We start from the raw sequence: 15,172 nt of genomic DNA on the forward strand, positions 1-15,172 counted from the left end.
TTGCATCCTCTCTATAACTGTTCTATGAAGGTATTCTACCTCTACATTAAGGATAGGTGAACTGAGGCTCTGAAGTTAGTTTTCCAAGGCCCCTCGCAGAAAACTGCAAAGTAAGGACTGAAACCAGAACTAAAATCCAGTTCTAAATTCTACAGGCCCTTCTCCTTTCTTCTACAGGCCCCTCCGAAACATTTGGAAGTTTATGCAAATTAGTGGTTTACCTGTGTAAACATTTCAAAAATTTAATTAAACCACTTCCCCTTGACCTGTTTGCAAGGAATGTCTCTTCAAATGCAATTTTTTGAGTAAGAGAAGCATAAAAGTAGACATCCACATTTTTTTCTAATGTGGCCTAATTAATGGAAACTCCTCTGTAGGTCTGGGGAAACTCGGGATAGGGGGTGGCCCTTTAAGACTTCCTCAAAACACTTTGAAGTAAAGTGGGGGGTGGAAATCACTGCTCTCAGGTAAAACATCTTCAGTTCTAAGGGATGGGTAAACATCTGTCACTCCTGTGCTGTCTAGCTCTGGTAGGTTAATTACACCCTAACGCAGAGGCAAAGTCAGCCCGGAGGTGGATGGCCTGGTTCAGACCTGACACCTCTCTGGAGCCATGTTGGTGCAGTGGCTGCTTTTAAGAACCCTGTGGAAACTTCTCCAAGGGAGCTGTGATTGTTACTGAGGTTGCAGAACTCAGATGGAGGAGGGCGCTTTCTCCCCCGGTCCCCCACCCACCCGCGCAGGCCTAGGAGATAAGATAAATGGAATTTCCTCTGCTGAGCTGCATATATTCTATGCTCCGTTCCTGATCCTTTGCCTTTGGGGATTACAATCCATTCAGTTTGCAGGGTTCAGTGGTTTCAATTTCGTGTATGTTGATTAGTACAGTTAAGGCAAGAAGTGCTTCTAAAGAGGTGATTTTCTGCCTTCTCTCTGAGAAGAGAGTAAAACCAAGGAAAAGGAGGAGTCACTATTTTGGAGAAGGCGAGTGGAGTGGGCAAGGGGCCCTCCTAGAAAGGTCCTCGCGTTTCCCCCCTATTGCTTTCCCGGGTCTGGATGGAAACATCAGTTCCTCCCCTGGGCCTCCAAAAGTATCTTTCGGTTGGGGGTGATCCCAGAGTGGAACCCGAAACGTACGGGTCACTAGAAACTACTAGAGCAAGTTAGAGCCAACGAGGCCTGGCAAGGCAGGGGTGCGTGGAGTCGGGCCGGAGCGGAGGGGCAGGCCGGGCGCAGCTCGAGAAACGTGAGTCCCGGGAGGGGAGGAGGGGGAAGCCGGGCGGGCCGGCGGTCGGGGTCCGGCTGGGGGAGGGGGTCCCCGTCTCCCCCTCCGAAGCCTCGCCTCCGCGGGCTCTGGTGACGTTGCGGTTTCCTCCGCCCTCCGGCTGCGCCTGGGCGCCCCCTGCGGCCCGCCCTCCTCCGGGCTCGCCCACACCCCGCCCGCCCGCGCCCGCCCGCCCCGCTGGAAGAAGCGCCACCCGAGGCGGCGGCGGCGCATCCCGCGGCGCGGCGCCCACCAGCACCGATGGCGCGGCGGGCGCGCTGAGGGCTGGGCTCCGAGGGCGCCGGGCGCCCTGGGTGCGGCGGGCCGGGAAGGTCTGGAGCCTGCGCCGAGGCTGGGGAGGCGCCGCCCGAGAGGACGAAGCCGCGGCGGGGAGCGGTGAGCGGGGGCCGCGCGAGGGGGCGGCGGGGGCGGGCGCGGATCTGGGCCCCGCGCGGCGCAACTTTCTTCCGGAGGCGCGGGCGGGTGGCGGGCGGGAGGCGGGGAGCCACGTCCCCAGCCGTCGGCGCCGTGGGCTGCGCGCCCGGCTCGCTCGGCGGGCTGCCTGCAGGGTGCGCGGGGCGTGAAGCCGGAGCCGTGGGCTTGCCGGCGGCGGGGCAGCCTCGGGGCCAGCCGTTCGCCCCTTCCCACCCCCCGAGCGCCCGGTGCCGAGCCCGGCGCGCGGGAGGAACGCAGGGATCGCTTTCGGGGCGTCGGGTCTGGCCCAGCCGCGATTCCCCGGACCGCCCGCGGGGCTCTGGCATCCCTCTGCCCGGCTGGTGGCACAGCCTCGCGTCTCCCCGCACATCGGGCTGAGGGGTCGGGTGTGCGGGTCCTGGCGCTGCAGCCCGCCTCTGGCTGCGGGAGCCCGGGGAGCACGGCTTCCCCCGGCCGCGGGGTGCCAGCGCCGCGAGGCTCGGCTGACACTCGAGAGAAATTGCGGGTAAACCTCACGCCCTGGCAGCCCCTGGTGGTGATAGTGGTGATGGTGGCGGTGGTGATGGTGGTGATGGTGGCGGTGGTGATGGTGGTGATGGTGGCGGCGGCGGTGGGACGCTTGACTCGCCGGCGGGGACGCCCCGTAAGCAATGCCACATGGGCTCGGGACCTTTCGCGCTGGAATCCGAGCTCCGTGTGCGACCCCAGAACGTTCTCGTTTTCATTGCTGGTTTGATGGAGGCAGCAGCCCAGGTCGGCTGGCAGGGAAGCTTGAAACCGAATCGGTTGCTTAAAAGCAGGGAGTGCACCTCCTGTACCTGGAATTCCTTAGGTCAGAAAATGACACGTCTAGTTTCTAGGGATCTTCGTGTAACAAAATTACTTACATTTTTTTTTTCGTTAGTCATGGTTTAAAAGTTACATTAAATTTGAGAATGGACCTTCTCACTTAGAAATAGTTTAAAAACAGGTTTTTAAGTATTTTTTACGTTATAGAACTTAGTCTTCCAGTAATTACCTTTTCCGCAGTGTTTTTGGGTTTCTCAGCAAATGGTAACCTGAAATGAAATACGATGAGCCATATTTTGTAGAATATTTAGACAGTACTACTAAAATCAGATCATAAAAAATGTGTGTAATATGCAGGGAAGAAGTTAAAACCCGGAATTATCAATCTGAGTACTTGCCTATTGTGTGCTAACTATTTTCTTTTAAAGTCACCAAACATATGAGTCCTCTTAGGAAGTGTGTAGGTTAAAATATGTTCTGGCTCAAAGGGAGAAAGGATGGAATTTGATGCCTCCATTGTTTAGTCACCCATCTGTGTGGGTTCAGCAAAAAGTACAAGACAGTGCTGGTCACATAGGGGCCACTTAGAGGTGCGGGAGAGGCTGCCCTCGCTCTGGCGCTGCTAATGCAGAAAGGGAGGAGGCCCACCTGAACATTCCAGAGCTTGAGCTCGGGAAGCGTCCTTTTCATTGATTGGTGTCAGATCAGTTTCATTGTTGCAGTTCAGTTCAACAGTGACCTACAAAGTCCATTTTTACATTCAGGTTAAAACATGTTGATAGTACAATTACCAAGTGAAATTAAAAAAAACAAACGTGGACAAAGAGAAATTTGCAGTAGAACACACTATAGAAAGGCCTTTGCCACCGAGGGAATTATTAGGACTTCTTCCCCAGACCTGCCTGGTAGACACAGTCTTGCCAACTCCAGTAGCACCCTCTGAGGTTAGGGGCCCGGTTGTGGGAAAACGCCCTCTAAGTCAGCTAGGCTGGCCACATGAGGTCAGGACCATCACAGCGACGAACATTAATGTGGGCATCTACTTTTGTACTTTTAAAATTACTCCCCAATTTAGGGCATTCAGGTTTTTAAGGAGATCTGTGGCCTTTCCAGTTCAGTCTCTGCCAGTGCTGCTTGGAGGACCTGGTGGCTGGCCACATGGTGAAGTTCTTACTTCACACATGCTCCTCCGCGTTCCCAACGCCTCCTTATCAGGATACGTTTAGCCTCTGAAAAGTGTTCGGAATCATAGGTGCAAATTAAACAGTGAAATACTTCTTAATGTTATTTGAGGTGGATGATTTTGCTATTTATTTCTACTAATTTGGATCACACTGTGTTGCATGAAAGACATTACATGATATCCTTTCCATATCATGATTTCAGCAAATGACTGGAGAGGAATAAAGGAAGAGAAAACATTTAAACTTGGGTTTTAATATATCAGTAATCTTTGTTTCCAAAAGGAGTAAAGCAGTTAGTAATAGAAGACTAACATTTTGAGGTTGCAGCATATATTAAATGGTACTTAACCACGGGCACGTTTGTGTCCGAAACATATAAAGTAAAAGTTCTTATCATTTTTCACTACCCCAACGAAAGGAGAAATGTTATTATCCTGTGATGTGTATGTGGCAGGCTTTTGAGGTGATCTGAACCTGTGGTAGAGGTACTATCATCATCATAGTGGATGTTGTTATTCCACTTACTGGGAGCGGCCGGATCTTTACTGTTCTGCAAGGTGGGGGGGGAAGGCACCTGGTGAGATGCAGTAACCAGCAACCTTCTAAAAGTGTCCAAGCAGGGCACAGGGCAGTTCTTAAACTAATGCCTTAGGGTTTTCTCATCTTGGGGTTACATTGTCTTCCCCTAGAGCAGGGGTCCTCAAACTGCGGCCCGCCGAGGACATTGATCCAGCCCGCCGAGGACATTATCCAGCCCGCCGAGGACATTGATCCGGCCCGCCGAGGACATTGATCCGGCCCACCGAGGACATTGATCCGGCCCGCCGGGTGCCGCTGCCTGTCCTGCTTAGCAGCCGACTCGTCCCGGGCCCGCAGTGCGCATAGGAATTTGTTCATAGTTTTTTTTTTAAAACTATAGTCCGGCCCTCCAACGGTCTGAGGGACAGTGAACTGGCCCCGTTTAAAAAGTTTGAGGACCCCTGCCTAGAGTGATACATAGGATAAAATTCTTTGGGGTCACCAAATTGCCCGCAGATGTTTGGATGACACAGAATTCTCTAAACCAAGAGTCAGTCCCCAACGTGGGGTTTCAGTTAGTGTATAAACGCAGACTACCAAAAGGAGAAATTCTTTTCCCATGAAATTCATATGTGAATTAGTGGCAGGATGGGAAGTAGAGATTAAAATTGCGGATTCCACTTGGTGATAGCAATAATTAGAAATGGACGAATTTCAAACAGTCTTGCCCACTCCAGTGCCGAAGTCTGGTAGAGAATTCCCTTTTAAAAATTAAAGTCTACATTAAGTGGATACTATTTCAATGGAAATAATTGTGGTGGTTTTTTTTTCCAGGAAAATCTATATCTGTTAGTAAATAAATGCATTCTCAAGTTCTGACTTATCTTAAGTTAGTGTTTCACCACTTACGTATAGAAGAGTGGTTTGGTTAGCGGATGGTGGAGAAGTGTTGCAGAAAAGAATGAAACTAGAAAGAGAAATGCAAAGTATTGTGCATGGGTTTAAAAAGGGGCCACTAGGGTGAATAAACGCTTCCTTACAAATTTATGTGCTTTTAGACAATGACGGAAAGGAAAAGTCCCCGTAGATCATGCAGCTACATGAACACTTGCATTTTAAAATTGCCCAATACTTGTTAATATTTTCAAATTTTAGCCTAGTGAAGATGGAGAGTGCTGCAGAGCAGGTGTCTTTTTTTAGGAGTGGGAAATGGAAATAACTGTGAAAATAAGCCATTTGCTTATCATCTTACAAGTAATTAGTGGCCTATCTTAAACATGAGATTAACCTGAATTGCCCATTTAATTCTACTTTTCTCCTTTATGACTCCAAATTTATGTTATGAAAGACTCTTGCATTTTATTTTCCTACAGATCTCGTTTATTATCCCTTTTAATTCTCACCGCTGTCCATGAACTGTCAGCTCCCTGGAATGCTCATGTGTTTCTCAGGCGTCTGTAAACTGGCACTTACAGACCCTCTTCCCACAGCTCCCTCCCCTCCCATTCTGTGGCTCTTCTCAAGCCTTATTAAGGATTCTAACGTGAGGCCTCGCCTAACGTCTGCAGAGCCCTAGGCTCAGCACTCGTTCTCATTACCTGGCCTCAGGTCTTTGGGTGCTTTACGTGTTGTTTACTTCTGCCTGTCTAGGCAAGCTCCAGCCTGTTGAGGGTGTAGATTCCAAATCCTCTCAAAAGCCCAGAAGACTATAAACCTGCAGGAGGCAGAGTGTCCAGAGAGGTGGTTGGAGATTACAAAGAAGAAAAGGAATTCAGAAAAAGAAGAAAAGATTGTTGAGGCCATGTGTTTATTTCTTGAATGCAGTAGTAGTTCAGTCCTTAATTCAGAATAACACCATGAAAAAAATTTTCTTAATTGATCTTTATTGAAAGATATTTTTTTCCATTGCCTTTCAGAGAGAGTGTGGAGGGAGGGAGGGGGAGAGAGACATCGATGTGACAGAAACACATCGATTGGTCCTCTTCCCCATGCAACCCAACCCTGGGGCAGGGAGCAGACCTGCAACCCAGGTACTAGCACTTGACTGGGAATTGAACCCACGACCCTTTGGTGTGCGGGCTGATGCTCCAGCCATTTGGCAGCACCGGCCAGAGCAACTCCATAAATTTTAATGTGTGCAAAGATGCTTTGCTGGATTTCTATTTGTTTCAACTTCCTTAGGATATTCCATAAAAATGATTTTGGTTAGTGTTATTAAACAATTCCTGAAAGAACAGAATTTGCCTCTTCAGTAATACTTAGAAGCTTTAAAGAGCCTGATAATAAACATGACTTATATTAACACTGCATATTCGGGAGTAGCTATAACTATTAGGTAAGTGTAGCCCTGTTCTTAAAAGTATACAGAAGGCATATGCAGTTAAGTCTCAATTACAGATACCTGACATATTCCTTGTAGGTTATTTGTGCCCATCTGCTTTTCCTAGACAGGGTCAAAGTGAGTTGGCAACTGAGTGTATGTGTCTGCATGCCCAAACAGTTTTTGGTATTTATAGAATTAACAGTGCCTCTTTTCTCCCTAGTTAATATGAAGAATAGCAGGACAATCATAGCAAAATTCCTTGTGTGTGTTTAAATTAATGTACAGGCTCTTTTAGTCGAAATTGAAGAAGTTCACAGTCTTTAAAAAGCTGCTATTGAAATCTTTCCAATTATTCGTTGCACACACAGATGCCATAGGGCTGTAAAATGTGCGTTTGTTGATTAAATCAAGGCTTTTGTATTTTCCTCATGTGTAACAAACGGAGCTGCTAAGCAACAGGCATTTAATACATGCAGATGTTACACCACAACGGAGTTGAATCAGCATTTCATAACCCTCGAAAGGGATTCGTAAAGGAAATCAGCTCACCGAGCTTGCGGATCTGTAATATTTTTTTAAAAAAATATATTTTATTGATTTTTTACAGAGAGCAGGGGAGAAGGACAGAGAGTTAGAAACATCGATCAGCTACCTCCTGCACACTCCCTACTGGTATGTGCCTGCAACCAAGGTACATGCCCTTGACCGGAATCGAACCTGGGACCCTTGTGTCCGCAGACCGACGCTCTATCCACTGAGCCAAACCGGTTAGGGCGGATCTATAATATTTTAATTGATGAAGTAGGCAGGCAATGTAACTGACTTTACTGTTGGAATCTAATGGTGATTGCAAGAAAAACGAGGATATTTGTTAGCAATTCCTGAAGTGGGAGGTAACGACATTGGGTTGCTTGTATAAATTTTGGTGTAAAATGTGACCTGCAGATTATGGTGTGATTCTAGTAGAGATGATTCATTTAAAGAAGTAACAAGACTACAAATGGACACTTTTCATTTGGAGTAGTCCTTTAGATTGCAGTATTGAAAGAGCGCACTTCTATAAATAGCTTACACCCAGAAAGTTGCGTCAGTGACAAGAAACTCAAGAAGTGCATGATAAAAATCCCCAAGAAGTTTAAACATGTTCCATGCCAGGGGGCACTCAACACCCTGCCACGTGGAGGAGAACAGTAGTGCAGCCCAGGATGGGCTCACCTTCTGTGCAGCCCTGACTGCACCCTTCTTCTTGAAGAAGCTTGAATTTATTTTTGTTGTTCGAATATGTCTGAGGACAGACTGTAAGCAGCAGATTTCTAGAATTTCACCAATTCCGGTGAAGAACTTTCCTTGGGGCCTTTGCAGTTTAATGATGTCATTGCAGGAGGCATGCATGGGGCCAGGCTCACCAAGCCCGTGGATAATCAGGCATGGGCCAGCTGGATTTTGGAGTCACCTGCAGTGTTTACACTTGGGGGGAGGGGGAGGAGGACTGGTAGGAAAGAAAAAGTAGCTTGAAAAGGGATGTTGAACAGCTGTTTTCCATCTTCCCTGAAGAAAAATGAGAGGAAATCACTTACAGCAAGCATCAAGAGGGATTTATGCTAAATACAGGAAAGTTTTTCTGAATGTTTTAACCTGTAGACTAGATTTCTGATAGAGGCCTTGGGGTTCTTCTCTGTTTAGAAAGGTTTAAGTGAGGTTGTTCTGAGGGGATGTTAGCATCTGTTTTCTGGGGTTCTAATTTTATGACTTCTCACCTGGATTTGGAAATTTTAGAAATTAAAAATGATTTAATTACAGTTGACCCTTGAACAACACAGGTTTGAATTGTGTGGGTCCACTTATATGCACATTTTTCAGTAAGTACGTACAGTACAGTAAATGTGTTTTCCTTATGTTTTTTAAGTAAGATTTTCCCCACTAGCTTACTTTATTGTAAGACTACAGCATGTAAAACATAGAAAATATGTGTTACTCAACTGTTGGTTATCAGTAAGGCTTCCGATAACAGGAGGCTATTAGTAGTTAAGTTTTTGGAGAGTCTAAAGTTAGACACAGATTTTCGACAGCAGTGGGAGGTGGTATCTGTTGCTCAAGGGTCAACTGTATTGTGAATGTAGAAGAAATGGTCGGTTTTAGTGTCTGAAATACAAGTTGCCTTTATAGTTTCTACTTAGCATATCTATTTGTTAGTACAAAGTATTGGCTAACTGGCTAAGTATTGATCACACATAAGATTCCTTTAATACATTTTTCATGTAGGTACACATTACCAGAGCTGAAAAATCCTCTAGGCTTAATTTGGTTTTACCCCAAACAGGCCACTTTCCTTTACATTTCTTTTTTATTCTAGAAAATATTAACAAAAGGCTTTGGCACTAGGCTATTGTGTTCCATTTGGACTCTCAGTAATAGCCTTTACATTTCTCTGCTCCATTTTTTTTAAGTAAAACTAGACTGGCACCAGTGCTAACACGAACGTCCGGGGCATTCATCAATGTGGCCAGAATATACAGATTGCCCATGTCAGAGAGAGTCTGGAAACTTCTCTCATATATACCAAACTTCTCGTAGCAGTATTTATGGTTAAAAATAATAATATTTATAGAAACAATGTGAACTTTGTTTGATTTTTGTTTGGGAAGATAGACTATCCAGTAGAATTCATAATGTGGTTTCAGGCCAGTGTTTCTATTTTATTCTCAATATTAAAATTAGGCAGTACTTAATGATTTAATTATCTTGAAAGAGGGTTCATTTTGATGAGCAAAAGGGGTTTGAAAATGCACTCTCAGCCAGTATTGGGTCAGTGGGCTCGGGGGATGACAGAAAGTTAAGCCCAGCAGTCCATGTCTCAGCAGTTGGAATTAAGTGTTCCACCTTCATTTTTTTTGTTTGTTTGTTTGTTTGTTTTTTAAATATATTTTATTGATATTTTACAGAGAGGAAGGGAGAGGGACAGAGAGCCAGAAACATCGATGAGAGAGAAACATCGATCAGCTGCCTCCTGCACACCTCCCACCGGGGATGTGCCCGCAACCAAGATACATGCCCTTGACTGGAATCGAACCTGGGACCCTTCAGTCCGCAGGCCGACGCTCTATCCACCGAGCCAAACCGGTTTCGGCTCCACCTTCGTTTACAGCCTGTGGTTGCAAAGCAGTTTTGAAATGCTTTTCACCGTTACCTTTCTCAAAGGAAACTGATTTCTTGGGAGCACTGAAAAAGCAGCAGAGTTTTCTCAAGTAAGAGCGTCTTTTGCTGGCCCTGTGAGTTGTGAGGCTAATTTCTTCCTCTTTTTAATTTTTTTTTAAATTGATTTGAGAGAGAGAGAGAGAGAGAGAGAGAGAGAGAGAGAGAGAGAAAGGAGTGGTGGGGAGAGAGAGAAAATTCATTGGGTGATTCTTTTTTGTGCTTGTGCCCTGACTGTGGCTTGAACCCACAACCTTGGCCCATTGGGAGGACTCTCTAACCATCAGAGCTAGCTGGCCATGCTGTTCCTCTTGCTTTGTTGTAAATCATCTACAAGTTAGACCCTATTGGTTCTAATGAGAACCCAGGGTAACTGGAGGGTGAAATTCGAATCCATCTGTTGCTTTGTGCAGTAGTTCAATTTATCCTGTCCCAAACACTGGTGTGAAATTTTAAGATCCACCTTTTTCCCTAAAGAAACCAGTATTGTTCAGATTGGATTCATCCTGTTAACCACGTGCTATGATAGGGGTTTAAGATTTGCACCGTTAAAATTTTTAGACTTTTGTGACTTGTATAGAATTCTATATAAAATTCAGATCAATAAATGGTATTTTGAGTATCTGCTGTGGGAACTTGGGAACTTTCAAAATGCAATTTCACCTCTTCCTTGTGAAATTTCATGGTGTAAGTTTTAGGTTAAGTCGGACCACTTCCAATATCTCTTTCTTGGGGAAGAAATGTGTGGCAGTATTTATTCTACTAAATTGCCATAAAATGATAAATCCTGTGCCTAAAGTTGACGTGAGCTAGCAGTGCAAGGGTGGTTACCTAACAGATCCTTCTTTGTGTGCTTACACCTTTTTTTTCTTGTCGGTGAAGCCACTGAAGTTTGGTTCAATGATTGCAAGTTTTAGAAAAGATAAATCTGTTACTTGGCAATGACAGCTTTGATAGATAACTTTTTCCAATGTACTTTTAAACCTGGAGAGTCCCATGAAAGAATGCTATACTTTAGTGATAGGAATACTGAAAGGATTTAGTCATTCAGCAGGTATTTGCCAGGTACTTCTGTGTTTGAGGGGATATCTGGGTGGAGGTGAAGAGGGGAGCATGCAAAATAAATAAGGCATAGTTTTCACCCTTGGGCAGCAATGAAACCTGGTTGGTGAAATAGCTGAATATGAATCTTTGTGAGAACAGTTGAGGGCTAACCAGAGACAAATGCATGCTGTAGCATTGCAGGTGGGAAGAGATCTGTAAGTGTTACATGGGTAGAGGATACTCAAGTAGGAGGGGAGAATGAACTGTGTCTCAGAGGCTTTCATGCCCAAAGGGGAGGAAAAACATCGCAAGGAGGACAGGTGCACAGGAAGAGGAGTGAACAGCAAAATGGAGGCTTCCAGGTCAAGGAGAACTTCTTAGAACAATCGTGGAAATTCCCTTATCTCCTTTTATAGCGTTATCTTTCCTTTTTTCCTCCCCTTCCTCATACATTCTTTCATTGTTTTCCACAGATATTTTTGAAGGACTGTATTGCATGTAATCAGTGGTGCTAGACACTATAGGAAAGAAAAGACTAAGACCCTTGCCTCCCAGGAGCTTATACCTGCATTGGTGAGTTCTACCTCAGATCCCTTTTGGGTCCAGAAAGGATTGAAACAATAAATATGAGAAAGGAAGATAAACATGTACCTTCAAATAACGTGGTATACCTGTAACGAGTACTAAATGCATAAATTAGTAGAGACAGTTAAAACTGTAAATATTCTTATTGCTCCCCCCCTCCTTTTTTTGATCCCCTTTTAAAACACAGTTTAGATAATGCATTCTCAGTACATCCTTCCTTCTCCATCCTAGCCAGAAGTTGAAGGTGCGTAAATTTCGAAATTACTTTGTCACTCTCATGCAAACTTCCTTCCTTTTATTTCAGTGATTTTTGTAAACATATTATTTCTTCTGTCATCTTATCCGATGACATAAGCACCTTCTTGGCAGGCCTCATCCCTGAATTCCCAAAGAATACTGAGTAATGCATGTATGGCAACAGGGGAGACCACTCATGGATAAGGTTGCCAGGGAAGGCTTTATAACAAATGTTGTGTTCTCTGAAAAAGGCAAGGGGTTGGGTGTGGAGCGCTTAGAGGGAACCCCGTGAAAGAGAGTAACAGTGGGAATAAAGGACAGAAAGGTGAGTCGTGATCAAGCAAGGATGAGCAGGTGAGTGTGGAGGGAGAGTGTGTGTGGAGAGGAAATGGGAGACACTATTGAAAGGTAGGCCAGAGCTACATACACTGTGGAAGCTCTTGGTGGAGAAAGTTGTTCATTTTTGCTGCAGGAAATAGAAGCTCTTGAGTAGGTAAGTGATATGATGATGGTGACTTACTTAATTTGGGAGGAACTTGATGGTTTACAAAGATAGTTATGTCACGATTAGTATTGGCACGTTGCCCAGATTTGTATCTTGGCTCCTCCACTCTTTCTCTGACCTTGGGTAACTCACTTTATGCCTCAGTTTCCTCAGCTGTGGGAAAGGGATGCTATTAGTATCTATGGTGTGGGGCTACCGTGAAGATTAGATGAGTTAATCAATGTGACAAATTTAACATAGTTCCTGGCAGTTGGTAAACATTATATACAGGGGTGGGCAAAGGTAGGTTTACTGTTGTTTGTATATAAAGCCAGATATTTATTATCTACGTGCATGTTCAAAGAAAATAATACACTAATTAATAGATAATAATACAAGAATAAACTCTGTTTCTTGTACTCACATCTATAAACCTACTTTTCCCCACTCCTGTATGTTTATTGTTTATAGCAGCCTTTGGTGTACATATAATAAGGGCTATAATCCCTAATTTGGAAATGAGAAAATTGTAGAGCTAGGACTCTACATAGTTTGCTAGGGCTGTTGTAACAAAATCCCTCAAACCGGGTGTCTTCAACAACAGAAATTTATTGTCTCAAAATTCTTGAGGCTAGAAGTCTGAAATCAAGGGGTCAGTAGGGTTGGTTCCTGCTAAGGCCATGAAAGAAAATCTTTTCCAGCCCTGACCGGTTTGGCTCAGTGGATAGAGCGTCGGCCTGCGGACTGAAGGGTCCCAGGTTCGATTCCGGTCAAGGGCATGTACCTTGGTTGCGGGCACATCCCCAGTAGGAGGTGTGCAAGAGGCAGCTGATCGATGTTTCTCTCCCATCGGTGTTTCTAACTCTCTATCCCTCTTCCTTCCTCTCTGTAACAAATCAATAAAATATATTTAAAAAAAAGAAAAGAAAAGAAAAGAAAATCTTTTCCATGCGTCTCTCCTAGCTTCTGGTGGTTTCTGTCAGTGTTAGGCATTCCTGGGCTTGTAGATGCTTCACCCGAATCTCCACCTTTATCTTCACATGACCTTCTTCCTGTGTGTGTGTGTGTCTGTCTCCAAATTTCCCCATTTTATGAAGACATCTGTCATATTGGATTAGGGGCCCATCCTACTCCAAATGACTTTGGCTTTACTAATTATGTCTGCTATGACCTTGTTTCCACATAAGGTCACATTATGAGGTATCAGAGATCAGGACTCCAACATGTGACTTTTTGCAGGACATAATTCAACCCTTCACAGACTCAAAGTCAGATCTTTTGAGTATACCACGCTGTGACCAGGGTGTGCTGAAAGGATTGTAGAAAAGAGGAGGAATCGGTAGGTTTATATGAGAAACAAGGCTCTTCTATCTCCTGTTCTAGACCTGAACCATCCCCCCAATAGCCACAGCAAAGGACATGTCCCAGCGGGCCTTGGGATGGCGGTGTGCTCCCTGCCTCCCGAAAGGATCTTTTCCTTTCTTCTTTCCAACATGGCATTCTCTGAGACTTCGTTCCATTTGGCATTGGAGATACAGATATTATTGTAAGTTCAGGGACATCATACTTGCACTGGTAAATTTCAGTCCTCTCTGTAAATTTGGATGATAAATCACTGTCCCAAAGTATGGGTGATAAGGGAAGAATTGAATGCTTTTGGAGAGAGGCAAAAATCTGAAGTATCAATGGTAAGGATTTTGCTGAGGAGGCAAACGGAGACGAATAGGTGGTAGATATACTGCTGTAAGCTAAAATAGAAGTTGATGCCTCTCAAGTATAAATTACGGATGGAGGTAGAATGGGATGGAGGTTGCTAAGTCACTGAGGAAGTTAGAAATATCCCCAAATGATAGAAGTTACCCGTGAAGACTCAAAAGGGTACAAAGACGAATGGTGATTTTTAAGTGAGCGAAGTGCCAGGAGAGTCAATCCTAGAGTCACTTAGAGGACCAAGGTGGCCCCAGGAATTGCAGAGGCTGGCTCCATCCTGCTTGTGGGTTGGGGAGAATACAATTCGGTCTCTGTGGGAAAGCACAACAGAGGATAAGAAGTCACTGAAAGAGTCAAAATTACTTCATCAAATCTTTAAATTAAAGGATCTTTTTAAAAAATATATATATATATTGATTTTTTTACAGAGAGGAAGGGAGAGGGAGAGAGAGTTAGAAACATCGAAGAGAGAGAAATATCAATCAGCTGCCTCCTGAAACACCCCCCACTGGGGATGTGCCCGCAACCAAGGTATACATGCCCCTGACCGGAATCGAACCTGGGACCCTTGAGTCCGCAGGCCGACTCTCTACCCACTGAGCCAAACCAGTCACGGCAATTTGAAAGGATCTTAAATGGCATCTGGTTCCCTCCCGTTCCCCATTTAACTCAGGAATCACCTGGCAGAAGGCCTTCTGGTCTCTACATTCATTTAGGACAAGCCTTGAGAAGAAAGTTTAAAAATTTTAGAATTAGTATGAAAGCAGTTTCCTCCAGCAGAGATGAGGAGAATTCCATCAGATTTGACCAAAAGAAGTAGCCAGGTGGAATCTGGCTGTCAGCAGAGATGGGGCGAAATGGGTAGGATGGATATATGAGAGAGAGATGCCTCGATTAGGAGATGCAACGAATGGGGCAAACACTCCCAGCGTAGGATGTTAAAGACAGTGAAAGGCAGACAGATTCACCAAGACAAGGATGTAGACTCCGAGTTAAACATTCGTGACCTTGAACATGCACGTAGACAATAAATATCTGGGAGCATGTTTTTTGGCCTGTGGACCTGTGGCCAGCAGTTCAGAGTTTATGCTTTTGTCCTTCCCACAGTACATGGTCTCCAACATTCCAGGAAAGCATTTCTTTTCCTCAGAAATTGTTTCTTGACTAATAACTCTGTAGAGACTATGAAAACTCAATACAATAAAGTTTTTTAGCACAAAATAACAGGAATGGTATGGTATCAAAGAAATAATAACTCATTAAAGCATCCTTTTTCTTTGGATCCTCTAGATAAAAGAGATGTTAGCAGTATAGCACACAAACATGAGTAAATTACATAATAGATTTTAAGATTAAGAAGGTTATAAGTACTATGAAGAAAAATAAAAACCCAGGAAGGAGTTAGG

At 44.7% G+C, this 15,172-nt stretch overlaps 1 protein-coding gene across 2 annotated transcripts in view; it reads left to right on the forward strand.

Moving 5' to 3' along the window:
- The first annotated feature begins 1,427 nt into the window (after positions 1-1,427).
- Positions 1,428-15,172, forward strand: part of DSE (dermatan sulfate epimerase) — a 55,457-nt gene continuing 41,712 nt past the window's right edge. Inside the window, exons 1-2 of one of the 2 annotated variants that reach the window (XM_080663772.1) lie at positions 1,593-1,660; positions 11,224-11,323. The gene's annotated coding sequence lies outside the window, so the exon portion shown is untranslated. Of the gene's footprint in view, positions 1,661-11,223; positions 11,324-15,172 lie in introns of both variants that reach the window. The other variant, XM_080663771.1, reaches the window with a different exon arrangement.

Source organism: Plecotus auritus (genome assembly GCF_963455305.1).
Source record: "Plecotus auritus genome assembly, chromosome: 4".
Classification (NCBI taxonomy): Eukaryota; Metazoa; Chordata; class Mammalia; order Chiroptera; family Vespertilionidae; genus Plecotus; species Plecotus auritus.